This window comes from Equus caballus, chromosome 29, assembly GCF_041296265.1.
Source record: "Equus caballus isolate H_3958 breed thoroughbred chromosome 29, TB-T2T, whole genome shotgun sequence".
NCBI classification, from domain to species: Eukaryota; Metazoa; Chordata; class Mammalia; order Perissodactyla; family Equidae; genus Equus; species Equus caballus.
In genome coordinates, this window is record NC_091712.1 from 13,522,102 (window position 1) to 13,537,986 (window position 15,885).

Consider the following 15,885-nt stretch of genomic DNA (forward strand, 5'->3'; position numbering starts at 1 on the left):
GGACTGTGGGCTGTAGTTAGCAGACTATGCTCCCACCCCAAAGAGAGACGCTAATGAGAAAAGATGGGAGTCCGACGAAGGGTAACTTTAATACTCTTTGATTTCCATCTTTATTTCAGGCTGACCTTATACACTGGTCAGCCAAGTACATGTGGCATTGTTTTCTTAACACTGCTGATAAAAGTCACAAGCACTCTGACAAAAAAGAAGTCATGGAACATAAAATACACAATATAACATAGCATAACAATGTAATATATTGTGATAACAACAGTTCGAATTTTTATTAAATTCTGCCAGTTTTCATCTACCAAGCTATTCCACAAAATTATGTTTGTATGAAAAAAAAGAAAAGAAAAGAAACTAAACAAACTCCCCTCTGCATTTGGCCCCAGGCAGAATAAAAAAATGTAAAAACAGAAATATGAGTGTCTCTAAGCAACTCAGTTCCGCAGGATCTAACCTGTTGAACAAGGCCGCTGTGAAACCTCAGGGTGAGTGGCTGGATCCGCTCTATCCCAGGAGTGCCCTCCCTGCCTGCCCGGCTTCTGCAGAGTCGAGAGACTCCCCAAGCCCCATTCAAATCTTATCTTTTTGGTAAAGCCTTCTCTGTAGGTCATCTCTCACATCTGAATTCCTAGGCATTCCTTTATGGTGCTGTTTATTTGACAATCATACTGATTAGTGGGGTCTTTTCCAGTGTTTTCTTAAACTGCTTTTCGACTCCTGAATGTTTAACTGTAAACCCATAAAAAATCACAATCCTCTTCTAGTTTCTTGTAATTTCTGCGTCCCTTAGCACAATGCCTCATTCACAGTAAGAGCAACCCAATAAGTACTTGGTTAAAATCAAATACAAGTAAAAGAATACATTTTTTGGCCTATTCTTCTTCATGATTTCTCGATTCAATGTCTTCTTCATTCTCCCAGAAAGAAATTTTCTCCGTATTTATCTTGCTTTAGAGTTTTTAATCTACTCAAGAAATTTTTTTAACCTAACATTGAATTTACAAACTAACATTATTTTGTTAGTTTGTCCATTCAGCACTTTGATACTATTGCCTAATTATTCCCTTTTCATTTTTTTCAAATCCTAAGAATTTAAATGACTTTGCGGTGTCTTTTTGACGTGTTTTCAGTCATGCTGAGCTGGGTTCTTACCATTAACCAGGTTACCATTAGATCCCTGACCTTCAAAAAGGTTCTGGAGTTGCATCTATAAATTGGGTATAGAATGAGAGTAAGGATATAGAGTTAGTACATGAGGAATGGGGTCAGGAAGTATAGGATTGCCACATTGATTCTGACAAGCAAATGGATGGTGTCCATCACAATTTTGAGTGCATATATCCTTTGACCCATCGTTGCACTTTTAGCATTTGGTTCTATGTATATACTTAGAAAAGTATTTCAAGATATATGAACAAGAATGTTTATTGCAGGATAATTTAGAGTAGGAAAAATATGGAACAACCTACATGTACATCAGTATGGAAATTATTGAATTAAATACATTAGTTCCATAAAATAAAACACTATATTGTATTAAAAAGAATGAGATAGGGCTGTGTATGCTGACATTGAAAATCTCTAAGATTTGTTATTTAATAGTTGAAAAATCAAGGCGCAGTGTGGGGCAAATAGTGTGATTTCATTTGAAAATATGAAATGGGCATTACTTATAAAGTTTTATACAAAAAATATTATTTTCCCTAAGAATACACACAAAATTGTTAACTATGATAACACTTAGTGAAAAATATTAGAAGGTCAGAGAAAGACAGTCCTCGTTTTCCTTTCTTGCCTCTGTCATGCGCTGTACGGGTATCGTGAGCCTTAGATTGGAACTTACAGCAGATGCTTCACAAATGCCCACTGCCTTCACCTCATCCACGTGGCTAGTCACTGCTCCAGAGTGTTTTTAGAAAATATTTATGCCAAATTAGAAAATGCTTGAACTGTGATGAATCACCATCCAATCTGTAGTGCTAACCTATGTAATTTACAAATCTAGATTTTTCACTACCCACACACCATTTATTATTTCATTTTCTAGATTGCTTTGAGATGACAAAATAAAATAAGTCTGTATTTGAAAGATTTTTCTTTTAAAGAACCTTCTAGTATAAACTGGACTATATATTTAGACACAGGAAATTTTTGAAATAGCCTTACTGAAGTTATATTTTTAGGTAAAAACACAAAGTTATATGATGCTGACTCAGCCTGACTAATGGGAAAATAACATTTCATCTCACATTCTAACAGTCTGGCTAATCCAAAATAAGAACGTCTTCACCAAGCCCACATGAAAGAGAACAGAAGTAAAGAAAAGAAAAAGAAGAAAAGGATGAAAAAAACACAAAACAAAGCAAAAGAAGGAAAGAGAACTCGTCTCTTCTTGGGAGGCCAGCATGACATAGGCCAGAAGAGAAGTCAGAAGCGTGCTGGAGAAAGTATGATCCAGCCCATCTGCACTAACTCTTGCTGTACTGGAGTTATTACCTTTCTACTCTATATTTTCACTGATAAAAATGATTTTTAATTATTTAGTCTGGTTTGGGTCACCTGTCAGAAATCATGATATAAATTACCTTATCTCAGTGTATTTCTATGGCAACCATTGAAAACCAAATATTACTTAGCCTTGAGTTATTCCAAAGTGCTAAGAAGAGACTCAGACACTGTAGACCATCCATGCTGCTGTGTGTCTGCCGCCAGTCACACCTCATGGCAACAAGGAAGGCATTGTGGTAGAGCATGGATTCCTCAGGAGCCTGTGTAACTCTTTCCTGGAAGGTAGATGGAACGGTCTAGTAAATACATGAGGCTTTATCAAACTAAACCTATGTTTAAGGCATGCTCAGGGTGAGAGGAAAATTTAAAAAGCAGTATGTTGAAATCCTTTCAGAAAAGGGCACAGCCTGATAATGTACAGAATGTTAATTGAAATGTTACAGAATTTTAATGTTACACAATACATTACAGAATTACGTTATAGTAATGTCACAGAAATTTACTTGCATACTTATCAGAACCTGAGGAAGAAGATCTGCAGAAGAAATCTCTGACATGACCCTTTCACTTAATGATGAATAAGCAGGGAATTTTTCTGACTTGCCTAAGTTGATACAACAAGTTAATATCATATCTAAGAAGAGAACATGCAGGAGTTGCATAAAAGGTTATCCACTAGAGAATACTTTTACCTTCAAGTACTCATAATAAAGGTAATCATGGAATACTTGGAATAATCAATTCTAGAACCAACCTAAATGTTGTTTTGGCCAATTTGATTCTCTTTCCCACCAACCATTCATTAGAGCCAAAATACTAATCTGAATTCACTCTCTTTCTTCCCTTCATGGATTGGTAAACTCTTATAGAGTAGAGAACAGTATCAAAACACAGGAAAGGGATGGTGTGTCCACTAGACACCGTGAAAGTAGCAGCTGTTGGAGGGATGTGTGGAGAACTACTGCAATTCAGTGCAGAAAGGCCTAATTGAGATGGGGCCATCATGAAGGCCTCTTGGGAGGGATGCTCCAATGCACTTTGAAGAACAAGTAGGAGATAGCTGTGTGAACAACAGAGAAGGACATCCAGGTAGAGGAAACAGCATGTGCAATGACCGAGAGACATGAAAGTTTTCATAAAAATTTATGTCAAAGCACAAGTTGCAAAAGAACAATCCTAGGTGATGAGATTAGAAAAGCAAGGATAGAATGTACAGAGTTTTGGTTGCCATGTTGAGTTTCAACTTGATCTGAAGGCTGACCTGAGACGTTTGCAATAGTCATTCTGAGCTATGTGAAAGATCTGGTAAAACAAGTAACAAGGGCATCTTTGCAAAGACCAACAAAGTGAAGTTAGAGCAATACATAATCGAAAGACAGGTGAGTGTAGGCAGAGAGGGATGGAGAGTTTTGAGAAAGGTGAAAGAGAAAACATGAGTAGCCATCAGATATTCTTGATGTAGGCACTGCATGGATAAAGTGGAATATGTATGGTGATAATGGATAGAAAAGACACTTTGCATTTTCACTTTCAGTTCTAGGTCAAGTTATAGAACTGGAAGAATTGCTTAGCTGTCGTAATTTTCTCAGTCTAGCCACAGATACCCTACAATATTTACTCAAAGCTTGCAGTGCTTTTGTAATTTTGCATTTTAACACTTTCATGAGGTTTGTAAGGGAAAGTCAAGAAAAAGGAAAGTATTTGTTGTTATCCATTTGCCATTTTGGTGTGAAAGTCACTGTATTTCCTTTTCTTATTCTTTTACCTATCTGCCAAACCAGAGTTTAAGTTCCTATTTTATGGGCAAAAATACTATATAATTTCTATCTCTAGCATAACACCTTAAATAATGTACGATATCAAACCATTTAATATTATTTGGGAAAAGGAGATCCATGGAAGATTTTCTTACAACCCTCTATACTAGGAAAACAGCTACACATCATTATCTAAAGAGTAATTTTGTACCTGTTAGATTTTCTCTTATCATGAGTTGTCAGAACCCTAGAGTAGTGAGGGGATTCGCCTTTATTAACTGTGTCAAGCTGTGGGGTAAGCATTTGTGAGTATTAACTATCACATTAATTGACTCTCATCTTCTTTCATTGAAATAAAAAAAAATCTTCCTGTGTTTATATAAATGGTCTCAAATCCTTTATGGAAGCGAAAGGTATAAGTTACAAGATAGACTCTATGTACTGTAATATTCAATAAATATTCATGGTTAGTGATCATAGAATATATAGATAGCACCAAACCAGAATAAGAGAGAATATGACAAATCTTGGTCATGTTACTCTATTGTGGCCATCCACTACATTGTCTATTTGAGAAAGTATTTCCTCCCATTCTGCTTCACAGAAATAATGAGATACCAGTATTAGAGTCTCTTCTAAGGAAATTTCCTGGAGTGAAGGGAATAATTAAGTGCACTGAGTTTGCTGAGGTTATCCAGGCTTCACTAATGAGGAACTTGTCTGTTCTTCTCCTTAAAGTCTAAACCTCTTTCAGTTTAGTGGGGTTACAAGTCTTATCACAAGCCTTCCCTTTTGAGTTTATAGGAAATTAAAATTTACCCTGTGCTAAATCAGAGTGTAAATAACTAATCCCTATGCTGCTTCGAGGGCTAGTTGAGATACTAGAGATGAGGGAGAAAATGATATTGCACTTCCCAGAAAATGAAAGAAGATTAAAAATTAGTATATTTGGCCACTGATCTAAAGACTCCTGGCAGAAGAGCCTTTGCAGAATCACCCAAGTTCTAACTGTGACATGAAAAAATTAGCTGGAGTTTTCCTCCATCTCTTCTTCCTGCCCTACTTTCTTCGCTAGAATAGATTACATACCCTAGGGGATGGTATGGTGTGCCGCCATGATCCTCTTCCAGAACTGAGACTTTCACTGCCCCCAGCTACTTGGAACGTTGGGGCTGATGGCTCTCGCTGAGATCCTCTTGAGGAACTGATCTCAACTGAAGACTTCTCAAAGGCAATAGTGGATGCCAGGAGAAAGGGAATGACATGCTCAAGTGCTGAAAGTAAATAACTACCATTCTAGAATTCTACAATCTGCTGAATGATGCTTCAAGGATAGGGCAAACCAAAGAAGTTCAGACAAGTGCAGAGAATTTACATTTAGTGGATCCTTGCTGAAAGAAGAACTAAAAGAGATATCAAGAAAATGAACATTGAACCCAGAAAAAGGAGATACAAGAACTGATGAATGGAAGACATGTTAGAAAATCTGCCCAATACAATAGTAATCATAATGATCAATTATAGTGTAGAGAAACACAGTGGAAGTAAAGTGCTGAACAATATTACATAAAATGATAGGAGGTAATCAAAGTATTCTCAGGTCCTTGTGCCAATTGGGAGTTGGAAGAGATAATGATTAACTTCAAACACAAATAGGTCAAGTATGTATATTAAAAATGTAAGAGTATCCACTAAAAATATTGAATGTATAATTTCCCAACGAATAGTGGGAAATAAAGTAGAGAAGAGAAGCCTGATCAATCCTTCTGAGAGTGTAAAAAGAGAAGACACCAATGGCAAGAGTAACTATTATGGGTGCTGCTGTGAGCCCCAGGAGCCCCTTTCAGGACTGAGGTATTCATTCCCTCAGGTTCTGAAAGTGGTGGCTATTTATAGCCCACTCTTGAAGGAAGATACTTTCCACAAGTTTACACTCTGTCTCTCGTGACAGCCCACATCCAGTAACTGGTCAAAGGAAGGATGGAAAAGTCCAACTCACTTGCCTCAAGGTGAGATGAATCCTAAAAGCCATCTTAGCTCCAGAGCTCTCTTTAGGATAAGCTGAGGCTTTGGCTACAAATGCATCACAGCTCAATTCCTTGCTTTGTCCAATTCTGCCTCCTTCTTCCCTTACACAAAAGGGGTCACAAAAGCACTCCCCAATAAATGTCCTGCATGCAAGTCTCTATCTTAGATTCTTTCACCCAGGAATCTAGCTTAGGGCAATTATCTTGCGTGTGCTAGGCATTAGGATATAAAGATGAGTAGAAGAAGGCAAGGCATACCGAAGAAGTTACAGAGCCAATTTATCCAAATGGTTAGACTGCAGGTTCTGGAGCAGACTTGCCAGTTACCACCTGTGTGACCATACATGAACTCCTTGAGCCTCAGTCTCCTTAGCTGTAGAATAAAGTTGCTGTGTGCTATGGAATGGATGTTTGTCCACCCCTAAATTCATATGTTGATGCCCTAATCCCCAGGGTGACAGTATTTGGAGGTGGAGCATTTGGGCGATAATTAGGGTAATTAGACCATGAGGGTACAGTCCTCATGATGGGATTAGTGCCCTCATAAGAAGAGACAGGAGAACTTGCTTTCTCTCCAAGGAGAGAAAGAAGAGGTCATGTGAGCACACAGCCAGGCATGGCCACCTACAAGCCAAGAGAAGGGGTCTCAGAATGAAACCTACCTTGCTGGCAATTCATCTTGAACTTCTCAGTCTCCAGAACTGTGAGAATGGATTATTTTAGTTTCAAGTCACGAGGTCTCTGGCATTTTGTTACTGCAGCCCAAGCTGACTGAGACACCACGGTATTAAATAGGAAGTGCTCAACAGTGCTAGACAATACTATTCATCGTATGTGAAAATATAATACCAGAGTGTTAAAAGAAAAGAAAGATAGGGGGTCCCCCGGTGGCACAGCGGTTAAGTGCACACATTCCACTTCAGTGGCCAGGGGTTCGCCGGTTCAGATCCCGGGTGCGGGCATGGCACCCCTTGGCAAGCCACGCTGTGGTAGGCGTCCCACATATAAAGTAGAGGAAGATGGGCACGGTTATTAGCTCAGGGCCAGTCTTCCTCAGCAAAGAAAAAAGAATGAAGAGGATTGGCAGCAGTTAGCTCAGGACTCATCTTCCTCAAAAAAAGAAAAGAAAGTAAGAAAAAAAGATAAAAGTGGAATGGCTTTGTTTTGCCTCAAAAACGACTTTGAGAAGAGGTGATACTGGAGTTTGAACTTGAAAGATGAATAGGACAGTGTCAAACAGGGAAAAATTGAGATCTAATGCCAAGCAGAAGAAAGAACAGGAGCCAAATCACAAATGCACAGCAAACTGCAAATAATCTGCTTGAGATGGTGTATAGATGAAGGTGGCAGTAAGTAGGACTGGAAATATTGGAGCTAGCCTTTGCAGCTTGGATTTTATTCTGTAGTATGCAACAGGAAATTCCAATGCCTTTATAAACGAATGTGTGACATGATTAGACTTGTATTTTTAAAGGATAAAAACCTAACCACACTGGCAAGGATTTATTGAAAAATTAAGGAGAATATGGAGCCGGGAGACTTGCAAGGAGCCTAAAGCATTGGTTCCAAGCAGAAGGTGAGAACAGGCTGAACTAGGTCAGTGGCAGAAGAAATTGATACTGAATAAGTGACTTTAAAACCCTTAGAAGGCAAAGTCAAAAGGATATGAGCTGCATAGGTGAGAGGAGAGGAAGGCAGAGGAGTCCAAGCCGGTCTCTGAGTGCTCTAACTTAAGTAAGCAGTTGAGAGATGGGAGAGACTAGTTTTGTCTTGAACATGATCAGTTTAAGATATTAGATTAGCAAAAAATTATGTGAGAGGACTAGAGGGAAAGAGGCTAAATAAAAAACAGAACAATACTTGAAGAGTGCTGTCATTGTGCATGGAGAAACAGTCTTCATCTGTCAGTGTGGCTGCAAAATAATTTTCTACCTGGTTAGATTAGCATATGGAAAATGTGTGTTTCTTTCCCCATGGAAAAAGAACACTTATGCAGTGAATGCATAACAAGTCAGAGTACTTCATTCTGAATACCTGAATGTGGGTTTTCAATGGACAATTCAGACTGAATTTCAGGCACTGTTCACTAATAATTTATAATATGCATAAATAGCCTTCTCTATTAGATTTATATCCATGAATTTAAATTAAGATCCACTTAGTCTGATGCCTCGGAGTCTAGTTGAAAATGTGCCAAAAGTTTGGCTTTTAGGTTTTCAAGCTTTGGGGGGATTAATTCATCCACCAGAAGCACACTAATTCCATATGTCTGAGTTTAGATGTATTTGCTACTTCTGAGAGAAACAATGATGACACTATGCTGACTTTCAAAATAAATCAAATAAGGAAAAGCATAATTCAAAGCCACATTTGGATTCATTTGCACATATTTGTGACTTAAAAGATTTTTGTCATCATTTGACTGGAGCCCTGTTGGAAACTATTTATGAGTCACTTTCCAGGATGCTCAGCTTTAAATTGCACCCAAGGCCTGTTTTGCTTTCCCTGATCATGTAACCAGCTGACGACCTTTGTATAATTGTGTCTCTGAAGCCCTGTCAGCAGGACAACTCCAAAGCCATGTTTAAATCTAGTGGAAACATGAAGCCCAAGATGAAATTTAGCACTTGCACACTCAACTTGAGAGGTTCTATGGTAAAAGAAGGCAGACTAGGATGAAATCAGAAAATTTCATCTGGACATAAAACCATTCATTTCAAAGACATTAAAATGGCTGCCTGGGAGAAATTGTACCTCCAAAACTTTTAATACTACCTTATATATCAATAGGTCTAGTGGCAAGTATACAGAAAGTTTTATAAGTATTTCATGACAAAAAATGAGCTTTACTATCAAATTGTATTTATTGCCATTTTCCACTCATTCAGCAATGGATCTCCTTCATTAAAGGTCGTATTGTATTGTATGTGCTGATGTTTCTCCAGCTAATCAGCAAACACTCACTGAGCTCTTAGGGATACTGAAATGTGCTTGATAAAATGAAAGCAAAATATTTTTAATACAAGTGTATAAACACTCCTTATGTTTTAAGAACAGACAAATGGAGGGGAGGGACACTCTGGCAAAGACGAAGCTACATAGAATTATGTACATCAATCTTCTTCGTGTACCTAGCCCAAAGAGAACATCCAGAGCTACGATGTCAAACAGCTAGTGCTGTTTTTAACAATTCTAATTATCCATTTTAAGCTTCTAGAAAAACATCCTTTGCTCCATATTTCTCTGATTTTCAAAGTCTAGAATGAATAGTATCACATCCGTGCATGTGTGAAGATTTGAAACATATCCCTAAACTTCTTTGACTCTCCTCTCATTGAGAGGTGAGGGCAAAGTCTTCTCCTAGAGATTGGGCTCTGATTGCTTGACCAATGCAATACCAGTGGAGGTGATGCTGTGCCAGTTTCTGGGCCCAGGCCTTAAGAAACTGAGAACTTAACTTTTTATATCTTGACACACTCTTTATTGGAACTCAGACAATTCTCTGAGAAAGCCAAGCTGCCCTGTGGAGACATCTACATGGAGAAAAATCTACAGAAGGAAAAAAGACTAGATACCATAGCTCTGTTTTAGTTGACCCAGCCAATGTCAGGTGGAATGGAGATGAGGTATTCTTACTGAGTCCTGCTCAAACTGAAGATTCACAAACAAAAGACTATCAAAGTATCAGAATTACTAGAAACATCAAAACAATAGAATGTCCAGAAATTATAAATATATAATATATATGTGTATATATAGATACATACATCACATATGCATGCATTACATATATATACACACATAGTGAAATTCAAAACACAAGAAAAGACTTAATTAGCTGATTAGACACAACTGAAGAGAGGTTTATAAACAAGAAGTTTTTAAAGCTGGAAAAATTCTATCAAATGTAACACAAAAAACAAAAACGGATAGAAAGCATGAAGGAACAGTAAATGAAAATATAACTTTGTCATGATGAATGAAGAATAAGCAATATTTAAATGGATAATGGCTGAAACTTATGCAGAATTTAAGAAAGCAGTGTATTCTCCATTAAAATGTCCAAAATATTAAAGGCAAGACAAATAGAAGGAAGAACACGTCCTGAAAAAAAATGTGGGTAAGACTAAACAAATATTGCCTATATAAGTCAATTAAAATAATATTTAATTTCTTGGGTTTAAAAAAATCTTTAAAGAATTTGTTTGGATAACATTAATGTATAAAACTAGAAAGGGAATGGTGACCAGAATTAAAGTGTCTCCAGGCCCTTGTATTGCTTAAGGATAGAGTAAATATTCCAATTAATTTTAGACACAATGAAGTGTGCATATTACTGTTTCAATGGCAATGATCAAAAGAATTTAAAAGAAATTATATCTTCCAAACAATAGTTGAAAAATAGAATTAAAAAAATGATAAATCCAAAGAAACTCAAGGGAAAAAAATAAGCACAGATAAAAGAGACAAGTAAAAAAATGCAAAATAAAAAATTAGGATGAGTATTGAAATTATAAACTTGAAAATACCTCAACTTCCATAACAGAAATAAACTAGAAACTAATTACAAAAAGGTATCAGATAAATATCCTCAATATATGAAAATTAGAAAACATTATCAACCAAATGAATGTGCAACATATCAAAATTTGTGGCATAAACACAGAGGAGACACAAGGGAGAAGAAGGTTATATGAAGATGGAGGCGGAGATTGGAGCGATGTGCCTACAAGCCAAGGAAGACCAAGGATTGCCAGGAGCCAGCAGAAGCTAAGAGAAACACATGGGCTGGTTTCTCCCTCACTGCCTCCAGAAGAAGCCAATCCTGTCACCTCCTTGATTTCAGACTTCTAGCCTCCGGAACTCAATTGAGCCAGCTTTGGTATAGTCAGGAAACCACTTTATAGTTTGCAAATGAAACAATTGAAGCTACTAGAGAAGGAGGCAGACTAGTGTGTGTAAACGCCCCCAGTGTTTACCAGAAACCGAGGTGCAGAAAGAAGACTTTTCTGGACCCAGCTTTGAATTTGTCAAAAGATTTGTCATATGTGGAATGAGCTTATTTTCTACAATTACAATAATCTTTTGAATTTACCCTCAAAAAATTGCAAATAGTTTTGACATTGCAATGGCAGATCCTCCTCATCTTTCTGAGGAATGTCTCAGAAAAATGTCAGAGACCATCAAGTTTCTAAATGGGGCAAGGTTCTGCTTGTGCCATCCCATAGCGCTTTCATGGAGAGTATGCAGCAAAATGTCTTGAAGTGAAGATATGCAAGTTTATTCCAAGACACACCAAAAATTTGGCAAGTGAGTTTGTCTGCTATGTGAATTATTGTCCTGGGCTAGACTGTGAACTCTAAATACAGATAGTAGTATAAGACAATAAAAGACCTGTGTGATGTTTCTCTTTTTTTATTTTCTTAGTAGATTGAGAAGTTATAACCCTCTCTTCCAAAACTGGGGTTCTCCCTGGCCTAAATTTCAAAATAAAGAATACAATATCTAAAAATAAAAAAGGGTTTGTGGGCTGCAGCTAAAGAAGAGCATAGAGGAAGAATTGTAGCAATAAATTATTATGTTAGAAAAGAAGAAAAGTTCCAAATCAATAATACAAGCTTCCTTTTGAGAAACTAGAAAAAGAAGAAGAAGTTCAAAACCAGTAAAAGTAAAAACAAAAAATATATAAATTAGCATAAATTAATGAAATAGAAAAAAAGAAAAATAAGTAAACTGAAACTCAAATCTGATTGTTTGAAAATATCAATAAAAATGATAAACTTCAAGCCATACTATTCAAGAAAAAAAGAAAGAAGGTATAAATTACGAATATCAAAAATGAAAGAGGTAATGTCACTAAAGATGCTGGAGAGAGACAATAAGAGGATGCTAAAACAACTCCATGTTCAGAAATTAGACATTTAGATAACCTACGTGAAATGGATGAGTTCCTTCAAAGATATAAACCACTAAAATTCACTTAAGAAGAAACAGATGATCTGAATAGTTCTAGTATATAAATTGGAATTATAGTTAAAAACCAAAAACAATGCTAACAAAAAAACCCCAAAATATTAAAAGAAACCCTCAGGGCTAGGTGGTGTCCTTGATGAATTATACAAAATACTTGAACAAATAATATCAACTTTACACAATCATTTTCAGAAATTAGACAAGAAAATGAAAATTTCCAATTTATTTTACAATTCCAGCATTATCCTAATACCAAAATCCACCAGAGACATCAAAAGAAAACTTCACACAAGTATTCCACATGAACACAGACACAAAAATCTTCCACAAAACATTAGCAAATCATATTCAGCAACATATAACAAAAAGAGGAGGACTGGCAGCAGATGTCAGCTCAGGGCTAATCTTCCTCAAAAGAAAACAATAGTGACAGTTTCACTTCTTCTTTTCCAATATGGATCCCTTTTATTTCTTGCCTGATTTCTCTGGCTCAGACTTCCAATACTATGTTAAATAAGAGTGGTGAAAGTGGGCGTCCTTGTCTGCTTTCTCTTCTTAGAGAAAGTTTCTCCATTGAGAATGATATTAGCTGTGAGTTTGTCATATATAGCCTTTATTATGTTGAGGTATTTTCCTTCTATACCCATTTTATTTAGAGTTTTTATCATTAATGGATGCTGTGTCTTATCAAGTGCTTTCTCTGCATCTATTGAGATGAACATGTAATTTTTATTCTTCATTTTATTAATGTTGTGTATCATGTTGATTGATTTGCAGTTATTGAACCATCCCTGCCTCCCTGGAATGAATCCCACTTGATCATGGTGTATGATCTTTTTAATGTATTGTATTCACTTTACTAGTATTTTATTGACTTTTGCATTGATGTTCATCAGTGATATTGGCCTGTAATTTTTGTGTGTGTGTTGTTTTTGGCTGGTTTTGGTATCAGGGTAATGTTGGCTTCATAGAATGAGTTAGAAAGCTTCTCCACCTCTTCAATTTTTTGGAAGAGTTTGAGAAGGATAGGTATTAAATCTTCTTTGAATGTTTGGTAAAATTCATCAAGGAAGCTGTCTGATCCAGGACATTTATTTTTGGGGAGGTTCTTTTTATTACTGTTTCAATCCCCTTACTGGTGATTGGTCTATTCAAATTCTTTATTTCTTCTTGATATTGTTTTGGAAGGTTGTATGATTCTAAGAATTTATCTATTTCTTCTAGACTGTCCAGTTTGCTGGTATATAGCTTTTTGTAGCATTCTCTTATAATCTTTTGTATTTCTGAGGTGTCCATTGTAATTTTTCCTCTTCATTTATGATTTTATTTATTTGAGCCTCCTCTCTTTTTTCTTTGTAAGTCTAGCTAAAGGTTTGTCAATTTTGTTTATCTAATCAAAGAATCAGCCCTTAGTTTCATTTACTTTTTCTATTTTTTTTTTTTAGTCTCTATTTCATTTATTTCTGCTCTGATTTTTATTATTTCCTTCCTTCTACTGATTTTGGTTTTGGAACATATTCCTTTGTCTCCTCACTTTGCCTCTTTCTCTGTGCTTATATCTATGTATTAGGCAGGTCAGCTGTGTCTCCCAATCTTGGAGAGGTGGCCTTATGTAGGAGATGCCTTAAGAGGCCCAGCAGTGTATTTGCCTCTCATCAACAGCTCCAAATGTTCCAGGAGTGTCCCCTATGTGGGCTACATATATCCTTCTGTTGTGGCAGCGTTCCTCTTGCTGCAGGTGCCTGGGGAGATTAGGCTGCTCCCCTGGCCAACTGAATGTAACGCTCAGCTGCATGCAGCTGCTATGAACCCTTCAGTCACTTGATTGGGCATGAGGAGCCTCAGCATGGTTGGCTGCCAGGTCTAATAGCATATTCTTATTGCAGTTTTTCTGTTAAGTGAGTAGGTCACTCACATGACTGGTTGCTAGGCTCAGGGGCTTACAATTGCCATGGGCCTGTGGCCTGCAAGGCTGTTGTCAGCTCTCTCAGGATTACAACTGAGTGGGGCTGGCTCCTGGCATGGGAGCACCCAATTGTTTCAGGCTTTGGAAGGTGGGGCCACCCCCCTATGTGGCTGCTTAAGAAGCACAAGTCTGCTGCAGCTGACCTGCCCCACCACCCACAGGGCCACACACCCTGTCAACACAGTCCTACCCCATGTGCACACCCCAACCCACTGAAGTGGACTCTGTCATCCCAATGAACTCTATCCACACACTCTACCATTGCAGGTGCTCTCCTTGTGCACGCCCTGCCCCACAGACGTGGACCAATTGGCCTGGTTGCAGTGGTTCCAGGCACCTGGCTTATGCTAGCCTACAAGTTGCCTGAGGGCTTGCTGTTGGGTGGGGACAGTCGCTAGGGTGAGCTGCCTGTGCTGGCTGAGCTGGATTAAGTCAGTGCTCTAATCTGTGGGGCCGACTCCTGGGTTAACGGGCCAGGGGAAGAATGCCAATAGTATCTGCCAGCATCTGTGTCAGCACAGCTGTGCTAGGTCACAATAATGGCTGCCGCCAGTGTCTCAGTCCCTGGGGAGGTGGTCCTCGACGGTGGTGCGGGTCTCACCTCGCACTGAGATTCACCCAGAGCCTATCAAGAGAGTCTCTTTTCACCAAAGGGCTGTGCACCTTTCTTTCTGGTGATTTTAGGTGGTTTTCCAAAATGGGTGAATTTGTGTGTGGGCCCTTTAAGAGCAGATTTTTTTTTCTCTTATGTCTGATAGCTTTTCTGAGGATATTCCTCATTGTTGTTAATAGCCAGCAAAGCCAGATATTATGACACTCGTCTTGGTTGTGCTGATTCCAAAAGCTGCTTATTGTGGTAATGCTCCCCCTCAAATCCCTCACTCCTCCAGGGAAGGCCTCTTCTGTTAGGGTTGCTCCCAGTTGGCCTTGAGGTGCCACAGCTTGAAGGTGGCTTTTTTCTCTCCAGAAATGAATTTCTGCTTCTTCCCCCTCAGTCAGCACTGCCCCTTTTTATGGGGGTTCTTTTAATCCAGCTTTTGTTTTCTCTCAGGGGTAGTCCTTCCCAGAGTAGTTGTAAATTTGTTGTGTCCATGGGGAGGTGAGTTCAGAGTCTGCCTACACCACCATCTTGACACAATCCTCTAATGAGTGTTTTTTTCTTTAATTCTAATGGCAAATGGAAGGTATTAAGGAGTTCTGGGAGGGTAGGTAATATGATCAGATTTGCTTCTTTCAATATTACTTTGGAGCAGTGTGGAGAACAAACTGGAAAGGGACCTCAGTGCAGAGATCTTCAGTCTCCAGAGGCTCTACCTGAGTCCAGACAAGCACCACAGCGACAGCAGTCTGGTCAAGGTAAATGGAGAGAAGTAGTGGAGTGGACAGACGCAAAGACACTTTGAAGGTAAAACTGGCAGAATTTAAAGATGAGTTTGAGTATCCATCGGTCATAACACCAAGTAACCAGTGGCGAAAGGACCTTTTTTAAGAGACCAAAGTAACTAATATCTTATTAGCACAATAAGGGGGAATCTAAGATTAGCTTACAAAAAAGTGGAAAAGAAAGGAAAAAGCATCAAGAGTATGAAATGATAATTCAGACACGAATGCCAAGTAACCTTACAAGTTTTGCTGAGGGGGAACT

The 15,885-nt window shown here is 38.1% G+C and overlaps 1 pseudogene; it reads left to right on the forward strand.

The window, feature by feature from the left end:
• The first annotated feature begins 424 nt into the window (after positions 1 to 424).
• LOC100058819 (EEF1A lysine methyltransferase 1 pseudogene) lies at positions 425 to 11,664 on the forward strand (annotated as a pseudogene).
• The last annotated feature ends 4,221 nt before the right edge of the window (positions 11,665 to 15,885 follow it).